Genomic DNA, 14,222 nt, shown 5'->3' on the forward strand with positions numbered 1-14,222 from the left:
CTTGTTAAGATTAGCCTTGTTAAGATTAGCCTTGTTAAAATCCCCAGCTACAATGAATGCAGCCTCCGGATAAATGGTTTCCAGTTTGCAAAGAGTTAAATAAAGTTTGTTCAGAGCCATCGATGTGTCTGCTTGGGGGGGGATATATACGGCTGTGATTATAATCGAAGAGAATTCTCTTGGTAGATAATGCGGTCTACATTTGATTGTGAGGAATTCTAAATCAGGTGAACAGAAGGATTTGAGTTCCTGTATGTTTCTTTCATCACACCATGTTTCGTTAGCCATAAGGCATACGCCCCCGCCCCTCTTCTTACCAGAAAGATGTTTGTTTCTGTCGGCGCGATGCGTGGAGAAACCCGTTGGCTGCACCGCCTCGGTTAGCGTCTCTCCAGTGAGCCATGTTTCCGTGAAGCAAAGAACGTTACAGTCTCTGATGTCCCTCTGGAATGCTACCCTTGCTCGGATTTCATCAACCTTGTTGTCAAGAGACTGGACATTGGCAAGAAGAATGCTAGGGAGTGGTGCACGGTGTGCCCGTCTCCGGAGTCTGACCAGAAGACCGCCTCGTTTCCCTCTTTTTCGGAGTCGTTTTTTTGGGTCGCTGCATGGGATCCACTCTGTTGTCCTGTTTGTAAGGCAGAACACAGGATCCGCGTCGCAAAAAACATATTCTTGGTCGTACTGATGGTGAGTTGACGCTGATCTTATATTCAGTAGTTCTCTCGACTGTATGTAATGAAACCTAAGATGACCTGGGGTACTAATGTAAGAAATAACAAAAAAAAAACTAAAAACTGCATAGTTTCCTAGGAACGCGAAGCGAGGCGGCCATCTCTGTCGGCGCCGGAAATCTAAGAAATCTCCGCTATGCAATCTGGTTTCAGAGCTGGTCATGGGTTCACCTCAGCCACGCTCAAGGTCCTAAACGATATCATAACCGCCATCGATAAGAGACATTACTGTGCAGCCGTATTCATAAACCTGGCCAAGGCTTTCGACTCTGTCAATCACCACATTCCTATCGGCAGACTAAACAGCCTTGGTTTCTCAAATGACTGCCTCGCCTGGTTCACCAACTACTTCTCTGACAGAGATCAGTGTGTCAAATCGGAGGACCTGTTATCCGGACCTCTGGCAGTCTCTATGGAGGTGCCACAGAGTTCAATTCTCAGGCCGACTTCTCTGTCTACATCAATGACGTCGCTCTTGCTGCTGGTGATTCTCTGATCCACCTCTATGCAGACAACACCATTCCGTATACTTTTGGCCCTTCTTTGGACACTGTGTCAACTAACCTCAAGATGAGCTTCAACGCCATACAACTTTCCTTCCGTTGCCTCCAACTGCTCTTAAATGCAAGTAAAACTAAATGCAGGCTCTTCAACCGATCGATGCCCGCACCTGCCCGCCCATCCAGCATCACTGCTCTGGACAGTTCTGACTTAGAATATGTGGACAACTTCAAATACTTAGGTGTCTGGTTAGACTCACATTAAGCATCTCCAATCCCAAATTAAATCTAGAATCGGCTTTCTATTTCGCAACAAAGCAACCTTCACTGCTGCCAAACATACCCTCGTAAAACTGACCATCCTACCGATCCTCGACTTCGGCGATGTGATTTACAAAATAGCATTCAACACTCTACTCAACAAATTGGATGCAGTCTGTCACAGTGCCCCATATACTACCCACCATTGCAACCTGTACGCTCGCCCTCGCTTCATACTTGTCGCCAAAGCCACTGGCTCCAGGTCATCTATAAGTATCTGCTAGGTAAAGCCCCGCCTTATCTCAGCTCACTGGTCACCATAGCAGCACCCACCTGTAGCACACACTCCAGCAGGTATATCTCACTAGTTACCCCCAAAGCCAATTCCTCCTTTGGCTGCCTTTCCTTCCAGTTCTCTGTTGCCAAGGACTGGAATGAACTGCAAAAATCACTGAGCTGGAGACTCATATCTCCCTCACTAGCTTTAAGCACCAGTTGTCAGAGCAGCTCACAGATCGTTGCACCTGTACATAGCCCATCTGTAAATAGCCCATCCAACTACCTCATCCCCATACTGTATTTATTTATTTATCGTTCTCCTTTGCACACCAGTATCTCTACTTGCACAATCATCTTCTGCACATCAATCACTCCAGTGTTTAATTGGTATATTGGAATTACTTCGACACCATGGCCTATTTATTGCCTTACCTCCCTTATCTTACCTCATTTGCACATAGTGTATATAGACTTTTTGTATTGTATTATTGACTATATGTTGGTTTATTCCATGTGTAACTCTGTGTTGTTGTATGTGTCGAACTGCTTTGCTTTATTCTTGGCCAGGTCGCATTTGTAAATGAGAACTTGTTCTCAACTAGCCTACCTGGTTAAAAAAAGGTGAAAAAAAATAATTATTTTTCTACCCTCTGTTACAGGACCCTCTGTGGATTCCAGCCCGAGACACAGCAGTTCAGCCATGCTGATGCTCCTATCAGTAGTATTCCTTGGTTTAGCAGTTTTTCTCATCTACAAATTCAAGAGGTATGTACAGCACTTTATGATTATATATTTGAACACTATATCGAAGCACAGGTCTAATCACCTGCCATCGTCATTAACCTCGTCCTTAACCACAGGTATCAACAAATGGGTGTGATCCTTCTACAGTGGTGACTGTACGTACGCTCAAACCAGTGTGATTAGAATGCTTATTTAGAATGTCCAGTTTCAATTGACACAACAGTCAGCGTTTGAGCTGGCCACACAATTTTTTCACGGAAACATGTCCAAAATGTGACCAGTTTATTTTTGGATGGAGTGTTGAGAAATTCACAGAAGTAGCTACAGCATAAGACAATCATCCAAACCGGAAAATGTAGGCTAAATTTGTCCTAGCGCTATCTGAGGAAAGATTGAGTAACGCAAGCGGTCATATTTTTATAACTCTCGGCTGACAGAAACTACAATGTGACTTAACTAATAGCAAATACTATGTATAATTAACCTGGTGAGCCCACCATTGATTAAAATAGTTGAGTAAAACACTTTCTAGGAATCTAAACTAATCCGACGATGGGTAGTTTGTGCGCTACCATGTTTGTTTTTTCGCATCAACCAAAGATAATAAGAGTAGACAAGATGAGTTTTGTCTGTTTATAGTATGCATGTTGAAGGGGATTTGTTGTCTACAAATGAGTGAACTCTCCCTCACGGCATTATAACATATTTTATTCTGACAGACGTTTATGTGAAATCCAGAATGCATTGTATGTCAACAACCATGGCTCCACACATAGCTGGCAAATAGCTTAGCATTAGCTCATTAGAATCAGTACAACAAAATACCAACAAAACAATTTTACACACATCATAGGAGTCCATTACAATCTATGCAATAATCTGAATGAAATATTTGTCACAAGAACTTGAAAACAAGTGAATAAAAGTGTAAATACATTCTGCTCCATGATTGCATACATACAGTGGGGAGAACAAGTATTTGATCCACTGCCGATTTTGCAGGTTTTCCTACTTACAAAGCATGTAGAGGTCTGTAATTTTTATCATAGGTACATGTCAACTGTGGGAGACGGAATCTTAAACAAAAATCCAGAAAATCACATTGTATGATTTTAATGATAGTAATTAATTAGCATTTTATTGCATGACATAAGTATTTGATACATCAGAAAAGCACAAATTAATATTTGGTACAGAAACCTTTGTTTGCAATTACAGAGTTCATACGTTTCCTGTAGTTCTTGACCAGGTTTGCACACACTGCAGCAGGGATTTTGTCCCACTCCTCCATACAGACCTTCTCCAGATCCTTCAGGTTTCGGGGCTGTCGCTGGGCAATACGGACTTTCAGCTCCCTCCAAAGATGTTCTATTGGGTTCAGGTCTGGAGACTGATAGGCCACTCCAGGACCTTGAGATGCTTCTTACGGAGCCACTCCTTAGTTGCCCTGGCTGTGTGTTTCGGGTCGTTGTCATGCTGGAAGACCCAGCCATGACCCATCTTCAATGCTCTTACTGAGGGAAGGAGGTTGTTGGCCAAGATCTTGCGATACACGGCCCCAAGCATCCTCCCCTCAATACGGTGCAGTCGTCCTGACCCCTTTGCAGAAAAACGTCCCCAAAGAATGATGTTTCCACCTCCATGCTGCACGGTTGGGATGGTGTTCTTGCGGTTGTACTCATCCCTCTTCTTCCTCCAAACACAGCGAGTGGAGTTTAGACCAAAAAGCTCTATTTTTGTCTCATCAGACCACATTACCTTCTCCCATTCCTCCTCTGGATCATCCAGATGGTCATTGGAAAACTTCAGACGGGCCAGGACATGCGCTGGCTTGAGCAGGGGGACCTTGCGTGCGCTGCAGGATTTTAATCCATGACGGCGTAATGTGTTACTAATGGTTTTCTTTGAGACTGTGGTCCCAGCTCTCAGGTCATTGACCAGGTCCTGCCGTGCAGTTCTGGGCTGATCCCTCACCTTCCTCATGATCATTGATGCCCCACGAGGTGAGATCTTGCACGGAGCTCCACTTGTTGCATTCTCACCAAGCTGCTTGCCTATTGTCCTGTAGCCCATGCCAGCCTTGTGCAGGTCTACAATTTTATCCCTGATGTCCTTACACAGCTCTCTGGTCTTGACCATTGTGGAGAGGTTGGAGTCTGTTTGATTGAGTGTGTGGACAGGTGTCTTTTATACAGGTAACGAGTTCACAATCGGGGCCTGGTCGGGTGTCTGCAGTATATCCTTTGCGTCAGACTCATTGAAGAAGAACTCCTTGGCAGCATCATGTTGTGGGGGTGATTTGCTGCCGGAGGGACTGGTGCATTCACAAAATAGATGGCATCATGAGGTAAATTATGTAAATTATGTAATTATGTAAGTAAATTATGTGGATATATTGAAGAAACGTCTAAGACGTCAGTTAAATCTTGGTCGCAAATCAGTCTTCCAAATTGACAATGACCCCAAGCATACTTCCAAAGTTGTGGCAAAATGGCGTAAGGACAACAAAGTATTGGAGTGGCCATCACAACGCCCTGACCTCAAGCCTATAGAACAATTTACCCAACTTAATTGATGTGGGAAGCTTGCGGAAGGCTACCCAAAACATTTGACCCAAGTTAAACAATTTAAAGGCAACGCTACCAAATACTAAATGAGTGTATGTAAACTGGGAATGTGATGAAAGAAGTAAAAGCTGAAATAAATCATTCTCTCTACTATTATTCTGACATTTCACATTCTTAAAATAAAGTGTTGATCCTAACTGACCTAAGACAGGGAATTGTTACTAGGATTAAATGTCAGGAATTGTGAAAAACTGAGTTTAAATGTATTTGGATAAGGAGTCTGTAAGCTTCCGAGTTCAACTGTACATATGTACATACACACATACCGTATGCTACAATAGAAACGACAACACAACACTGAATATAAGGTACTTACTTTGATAGGAACGCACACATGTCCAAAGTTATTATTTGTAAGGAAAACAATGCAATAATGTGAGCGACAGGCAGAAAATGTTCCAGTTCGTGGAGAACTGCGCAAATGTCTGCATACTTGATATGCCCAAAAAATGGGGAAGGGCTTTGTCCGGCTCAGTAAAGCCTCAAACATAAATTGTGCACAACACTGAAATTGGCTATTTCTATGTGAATTAATCAGGAGGCAGGACACATCTCAATTCAAACTGTTGTTAGAAAATACAACCTGTTAGAAAATAATTGACAAGTTGAAACATAGCCTATAGATAATTAGCAAGCAGCATGGGTTAACTGTCCTATTGCATAACAATCACATTTTGGAACAGTGAGTGCATTCTGACATCACGTGCATAAAACAACCCATTAGAGATATTTGGAACTCACATGTGAAAAGGTTAATAATAATTATAAGAATGTGCTATCTTGGTAGGGCCGGCATCAATCAATGATGAACTAATGACGTTCCTTTGAAATAACATTTAAAATATCCTTTATTTGGATGCATGAGGAACATGTGTGATTTGGTGATGTTATGTTAAGAAAACTAGCATTCAATTGCTTAATATTCTGTTGCCATACTTTGGCTGTTAGTAGCTGAATTATTAAAATGATTTTTATCTAAAAGTCAGTGGAAAACGCATCAATTATGGATATGGAATTCCCCTCATTAATCTAAAGAGGAAACAGATTTATTGAAATGTCACACACGACAAAGCAATTAAATAACAAAATTACTTGTAATTTGAAATAAATTGACGCACGGGTGGATGAAACACATTTCTAATCTTAAATATAAATGGGGAAAGATTTTAGAGATGATGCTAAATACACATTACAGTCTGTTACCTCTACTAGACAATGATGTCATACGTGGATTTAATGATGGATAGATTAAGATTTTCTAGATAATATGTTCAGGGGTTAATACCAACTCTGAACTGAGAAGTGCTGCCAAATGCTGGACCATCATTGAATAGTTAGTCATTCCCTATTGTAACATGGCTGTTGTCTGTCTACATTTACCAATCTGTAGAAAAATCCCCTGGATGAACATGTAGGAGGAGGTGAATCACGAGAAAGAGCAGATGATTGGTTCAGTTAGCCAGAGCGCTAGCACTCCTAAGACCACCCTCAGTGAGTTCTCTACACCCAAAGAAGTCATGGAGAAGGAGATGGATACCTGGGTTAAACGTAAGATACAAACTTAGTCTGATTAATCGGTGTTTATTGTGTTATTAGCAAGTTGCTGATTTGGCGACTTTCGACTTCGTCGTTGAGAATATAATAAAACACATACATTATAATATAACACATACATTGTCCAAATTAATTTAATTGGACTACAACAAATATGGTTCATATCTCCATGTATAACAATGTTGACTTTTGACCTGCAGTATGTAAAGTCTTCATTGTTTCTTTACATGGAATTAACTGGTAAGAAAAAGGAGAAGTAATGTATCTTCAGAAAAAAAGGGAAGAAAATCGGGAAACAAACAAACCAATGGTTCAGCCATTAATGTCCCACACATGAAACAACAGCTTAAGAGCTTTTGATAAGACATTGTAATTAAACCCCAGTAATTAACAGGCAGTATCAGTGTCAAAGTAGTTATTTGTTTCACAGACACCAAAGCCTCTAATACCAGTGGACTAACACACGTTGTTCTTATGTTACATTTTTTCTCTCTACCCCAGGGCAAATTGGAAATGCCTGCGAGAGCACAAGGGAGATTCCTAACTGTACTAGCGTGTATGGCCGAGGAAGTAATGCAACAAATGTGTAAAGACAAAGTATTGCTATTTTGAGGGTTCTCACTTCATCTTTTGTAATTTCTCAAACACAAACCCAATGTGTGTTTTCTAAGTACCTGATTTATACTGATATGCATGGGTGTCTTGTTTGATAACAAGTATGAACTACATAGGCCTACTGTCACACAATTTGGATTACCAAAAAACGTAAACCTTGACATTTATGAAGAGTTATGTACTTTTTTTGTTTGTTTTACTTTTCATGAGGTCCATGGGCCATTACGTCTACATGTAGGTCTCCTTTCTAACAGGGAATACGATTGAAAATGTACCATACTATCTTTAGATATCTTTTATCGCTGTCACGACTCCTACCGAAGGTGGCTCCTCTTCCTGTTCGGGTGGCGCTCGGCGGTCGTCGTCACCGGCCTACTAGCTACCACCGATCCCATTTCCCTTTTCTGTTGTTGTTGTCTGAATAGTAACACCTGTTTCTTGTTTGGTTTTTAGTTGGGCTATTTAAGCCGGTAGGCCCGCCTGCTCTTTGTGCGGGCTTATTTATTTACCACTTTGTTATTGTGGGGTAGTGCGTGTTGTTTTGGGGTTTTCCCTCCGGACTGGTTAGGTCCTGGTTTTGGGCATTTGTGTATGTGCGCCCCATATCTTGGCGAGTACAATTTTGTACCTCCTGCCTCCTGCGCCTGACTCCGCACCCAATACGCCCAGTGCGTTACAGAAGCCTGCACCATCAAATGGAGTCAGCAGAACGCGTCCTCCATCATACCACCATCCTCCATCAGATTGGGTCTGCGATGGACCAGATGATGGAGAGAATGGACCGATGGGAGAGGAGTGGTCTCCCAACTTCACCTCCGGCTCCTCCGACGAGTCCACCTACTCCTCCCCCAGCGTCCGGCTCCAGCGCATTTCGTCCTGCTCCCCCGAGGGAGTATGATGGAGCGGCGGCTGGGTGCCAGGGGTTTCTACTTCAGCTCGATTGTACCTGGCTACCTTGAGGCCGAGTCCTTCGGGGGAGGGGAGTGTGAGCGTCCTCGTTTCCTGCCTGACGGGTCGAGCTCTGGAGTGGGCCAACGCTGTCTGGTATGGCCCAAACTCAGCAAGGTTTCCGGGCCGTATTCGACCACCCTCCGGAGGGTCGAGCGGCGGTTGAGCGACTATGCCACCTTAGGCAGGAGACGAGGAGCGCGCAGGACTTTGCGTTGGAGTTCCGGACCTTGGCCGCTGGGGCCGGGTGGAATGACAGGGCCCTGATGAACCACTACCGGTGCAGCAGAACACTTCTCGGTCACCCCAGGTGAGTCAGCATCAAACTCACCCAGAGCCCCTTGTTGGTCACATGGTTGTATTATTTTTTTTCATAGATTTTTCTCCCTCTTCCCAGCATAAGGCGCTAGTCGATTCAGGCACAGCTGGGAACTTTATGGATCGCGGACTCGCCCTCAAGCTGGGAATTCCGCTGGTGCCGATAGATCCCCCTTCCCCGTGCACTCCTTAGATAGCCGGCCATTAGGGTCAGGGGTGGTCAGGGAGACCACGGTTCCACTGGACATGGTAATACAGGGGGATCATAGGGAGCGGATTAGTCTCTTCCTTATCGATTCACCTGCGTTTCCAGTGGTGCTGGGGGTTCCCTGGCTGGCCAGTCACAATCGCAGGATTTCGTGGAGACAGGGGGTTCTCCAGGGGTGGTCAGAGGAGTGTTCAGGTAGGTGTATGGGAGTTTCCATTGGTGCCACGTCGGTGGAGAGTCCAGACCAGGTTTCCACTGTGCGCAATCCCTCTGAGTATGCCGATTTGGCTGTTTCAAGATAATCTCCTCAAACATTATTTCCATACAAGAAGGAAAAAAACAACTTTGTGTTGACTTTCCACTCGTCTGATGAGGTGTCTAGAGTAAAAACTACGCAATACAATGATTTTAAACCACCATCCCATCCATATGAGTCTTATCAAATGATCCCACTATCAACACATTTCATCAGCTTCTTTTAGAAGTTAGAAACCAACTGTTGAGTCAAGTTCCACCACTTGAATTCCCTAACGTGGTGAAGTACACACAATAGAGTACATGCTATCTAGTAGCTAGTTTCCTCCACTACACTGCTGTGCAATGCAATCCCCCGAAAGCTGTCACTAGCAAGAGTAGGAGCAGGAGCTCCAGTCAGCCAGCCAGCGGCTTGAAGGCACGCACAGGTCCCCTGGCAGCAGGTGTAGCCAATCTGGCGGTAAGCAGAGATGGGTGGATGGTTAAGCACCGAATGTACCATGCCGAGCTATCCTATAATGCCATGCCTAGAGTCAGCACATAATGACACATAGGAGAGTTAGAGGAGAGAAGGACGGAGATGTTTTGAGAATGTTAAAGAAGTGTATTTTTAGTCACAGGAAAATGTGTTTCCCTTGATAGTGTTGAGTAGTAAAGGAAAGAGGTGGAGCTTCTGTATCTATAGTCCCTTGTTACATTATAACAAGTGTGGTGCTACATTCTAATAAGAGTGTTATAGCAGTTGTCATATCCAGCAGTTGCTGTAGAGACAACTAACGTTGTTATGATGCATGAAACATCATCCACAGAGGCTGTTTTTTTCCCGCTCTGGTTCCATTCTTCCTGACACAACATCAAAGCAATGCTTTGTTTTGTTGAATGATAATTGCATCATCCTTACTCATCTATTTAGGGACAGTGAGATGTCACACTGGCTTTGTTCAAAAACGTAAAACTTTATTGACAGATAATTGGAACACTAAAATAGTTTTTCTTTGTGTCATCTCTGCCACCACCAGTTCCTACGGCAACTCCTGCACTGCCTCCACTGGCAGACAAAGCTGAAGGAGCTGAGCTAGAAGGTCACTGAGAGTTCATCCACATGTACACTACCATTCAAACGTTTGGGGTCACTTAGAAATGTCCTTTTTTTTTAAAGATAAGCACATGTTTTGTCCATTAAAATAACATCAAGTTGATCAGAAGTACAGTGTAGATATTGTCAATGTTGTAAATGGCACATTTTTTATGGAATTTTAATGAACGTTTTTTAATGGATTTTTTTTTAATATAGGTGTACAGAGGCCCATTATCAGCAACCATCACTCGTGTGTTCCAATGGCACGTTCTGTTAGCTAATCCAAGTTTATAATTTTAAAAGGCTAATTGATCATTAGAAAACCCTTTTGCAATTATGTTAGCACAGCTGAGAACTGTTGTTCTGATTAAAGAAGCAATGAAACTGGTCTTCTTTAGACTAATTGAGTATCTGGAGCATCAGCATTTGTGGGTTCAATTGGCTCAAAATGGCCAGAAACAATACTTTCTTCCTGAACTCGTCAGTCTATTCTTGTTCTGAGAAATGAAGGCTATTCCATGTGAGAAATTGCCAAGAAACTGAAGATCTCATACAACACGGTGTACTACTCCCTTCACAGAACACAGCAAACTGTCTCTAACCAGAATTTTTAAAAAGGAGTGGGAGGTGCCGATGCACAACTGAGCAAGAGGACAAGTACATTAGAGTGTCTAGTTTGAGAAACAGACGCCTCACAAGTACTCAACTGGCAGCTTCATGAAATAGTACCCGCAAAACACCAGTCTCAAAATTAACAGTGTAGAGGCGACTCCAGGATGCTGCCATTCTAGGCAGAGTTGCAAAGAAAAAGACATCTCAGACTCGACAATAAAAAGAAAAGATTAAGATGGGCAAAAGAACACAGACACTGGAAAGAGGCCTATAAGGCCAGCATCCCGGAGTCGCCACTTCACTGTTGACGAAGAGACTGGTGTTTTGTGGGCACTATTTAATGAAACTGTCAGTTGAGGACTTGTGAGGCATGATGGTTGCTGATTATGAGCCTCTGTATGCCTATGTAGATATTCCATTAAAACATCTGTGGTTTGCAGCTACAATAGCTACAACATTAACAATGTCTACACTGTATTTCTGATCAATTTGATGTTATTTTAATGGACATTTTTTTTTGCTTTTCTTTCTAAAACAAGGACATTCGTAAGTGACCCCAAACTTTTCAATCGTAGTGTATAATTCAATTTATCTCTCCGGAATTTCTTTGGAAAGGCATTCCTTCGGCATGTAAAGCCATCATAACGGTGGAGTACTGTCACGACTTCCACCGAAGGTGGCTCCTCTCCCTGTTCGGGCGGCGCTCGGCGGTCGTCGTCAGCGGTCTACTAGCTGCCACCGATTACTTTTTATTTTCTGTTGGTTTTGTCTTGATTGTTTTCACCTGTATCTTATTTGTTGTTTATTAGGGGCTATTTAAACTGTTGTGTGGGTTTATCCTTTATGTCAGTGGTGTATTATTGTTTTTGCTTTTACGTGTTGGCTGTCCGTTATTTTCCCTGGTTGAGGGACTATTCGGTTTATTGGTCATTTTTGCCTGGTTGTTGGCTGGACCCAGCTGTATTATACGTATTCACTGCTCTCTCCACACCCACCACTCCTAGCTATCCATGAAAAGTACAACCATTCATCCCATAAGCCTCGAAGCTCCTTTTGCCTTATGAGCGGGAAACCATGGGGGAAATTTCCTGAATCTTCTCATTACCCGGGAGCTAGCATTTAGCAGTCACTTCTTAAAAGTTGAAAAGGGGACAACTTGTTGTCTTCTTGATGCACCCATCCCATTAGCGGGATCATTTCCGTCAACATCCGCTGAATTTCAGAGCAGTATATTCAAATTAAATTACTAAATATAGAAAAACACAGCTTAGCTTGTTGTTAATCCACCTGGCATGTCAGATTTCAAAAAAGCTTTTCGGTGAAAGCATACCAATCGTTTATGTAAGGACATCTCTCTCAGCAGAGAAAACATTACAAACAGCTAGCAGCAAAGTAGATTGGTCACGAAAGTCAGAAAAGCAATAAAATGAATCGCTTACCTTTGATGATTTTCAGATGTTTGCATTCACGAGACTCCCAGTTATACAATAAATGTTTCTTTTGTTCCATAAAGATTATTTTTATATCCAAAATACCTCCATTTGGTTGGCGCGTTATGTTCAGAAATCCACAGGCTCGAGCGGTCAAGACCAGGCAGACGAAAATTCTAAATAGTATCCGTAAAGTTCGTAGAAACATGTCAAACGTTTTTTATAATCAATCCTCAGGTTGTTTTTACAATATATAATAGATAATATTTCAACCGGACTGTAGCTTCTTCAATAGGAGAGAGAGAGAAAATGTCTGCTCCTCTCTGTTGGCGGATGCAAAACACTGCTGGCACCCAGCCATCCAATGACGCGATGTGATCTTTCTCGCTCATTTTTCAAAATAAAATCCTGAAACTATGTCTAAAGACTGATCACACCATGTGGAAGCCATAGGAAAAGGAATGTGGTTTATATCCCTTTAAATGGAGGGAAGGCATGCAATGGAACAGAGAGCTTTCAGGAAAAACAGTACCCCCGGGTGGATTTTCCTCAGGTTTTCGCCTGCAATATCAGTTCTGTTATACTCACAGACAATATTTTGACAGTTTTGGAAACTTTAGAGTGTTTTCTATCCTAATCTGACAATTATATGCATATTCTAAATTCTGGGCATGAGAAATAGGTCGTTTCATTTCGGTACGTTTTTCATCCAAACATCAAAATACTGCCCCCTACACTCAAGAGTTTATGCAGCGAAATATAAGCAAATCGAACTTTAGCAACCATACTGTGGGCCTGTTACAATATATCAATCATGACGGATTTCACTATCTACTTTGTTAGGTCAGATTTGTTGAATATGCGCTAATCACCACGGTCTGCGTTCCATTGATCTCTTTACCACATGTATTCTAAGGGCAGACCATTGTAATACTCTTCATTGCACAAATCCTGCAAATGCATGCATCATCAGTATTGTTCTGTTTCTTCTTTATTTTAATATTTCTACTGTAAAGAAACTGTTATTTTGAAATTGTTTCAAATAAATACATTTTTCTAAATCACAAGGTAAAATCCTTGGTACGGTTGATAATTGTTTTAAAACATGTAGGCTAATGAAATTGTTATAGAATGGAGTGCAGACCAAGCCTCAACATTTTGAACACAAAGCATGACGCAATACTTGGCTGTGTCATCACACAGTTCCATAGTTAGTGCAGGCAATAGACGAGGCTATAGCCTATTATTGTACACTATTGTCCCTATTTTAATTCTATGTACACTAATCATGGGTTAAAGAATTGAATGTGGCAAATTTCTGACTGAATCAAAGCACTGTATTTTTTGATTAAAGAATATATTTAGTGCGTAAAGGCTCTCCAAACCAGATTCATAATTTTGTTTATTTAGTTTATTTTGTATTGTGGGGTACTATGGGGTACATACATACTTTCCTAACCCTGAAATGTTCCTAAATAATTGACAAGATCAGAGTATTTCTTAATCTACCAGTTGGTGTTGAAACAGAGACGTATATGCTTATATTTAGATGGCTTTCTTTCATTAATCCCTATTTTCTGAACCTGTTTTCTTGATGTGTTCTAGTCTGTTGACAAAAATCTAATTAAAGTACACTGTATTTAAAGGAATGGCTTTAAGATAAATGTACTGAAAACCCTATTGAATAAAAACTCCACAAGAAAATCTGTCCAGCAAGTGGAAAGTTGTTCAGGGGTTGAATTACATTTATTCAACACATGCAAGGGAACAACCCCTGCGAAGCCTGTTACACACCCTATGATCACTCGGCTACACATTCCTCTCCCTAATGTCAGTATTACTTGTCTATTGCTGTTTTGGTTAGTAATGCTATTTCACAGTAGAGCCTCCAGCCCTGCTCAATATGCCTTAGCCCTTATGTTCCACCCCCCACACATGCGGTGACCGCACCTGGCTTAAATGGTGCCTCTAGAGACAAAACCTCTCTCATTGTCACTCAATGCCTAGGCTTACCTCCACTGTACTCACATCCTACCATACCCTTGTCTGTACATTATGC

The sequence above is a fragment of the Oncorhynchus clarkii genome, chromosome 17 (genome assembly GCF_045791955.1).
Source record: "Oncorhynchus clarkii lewisi isolate Uvic-CL-2024 chromosome 17, UVic_Ocla_1.0, whole genome shotgun sequence".
NCBI classification, from domain to species: Eukaryota; Metazoa; Chordata; class Actinopteri; order Salmoniformes; family Salmonidae; genus Oncorhynchus; species Oncorhynchus clarkii.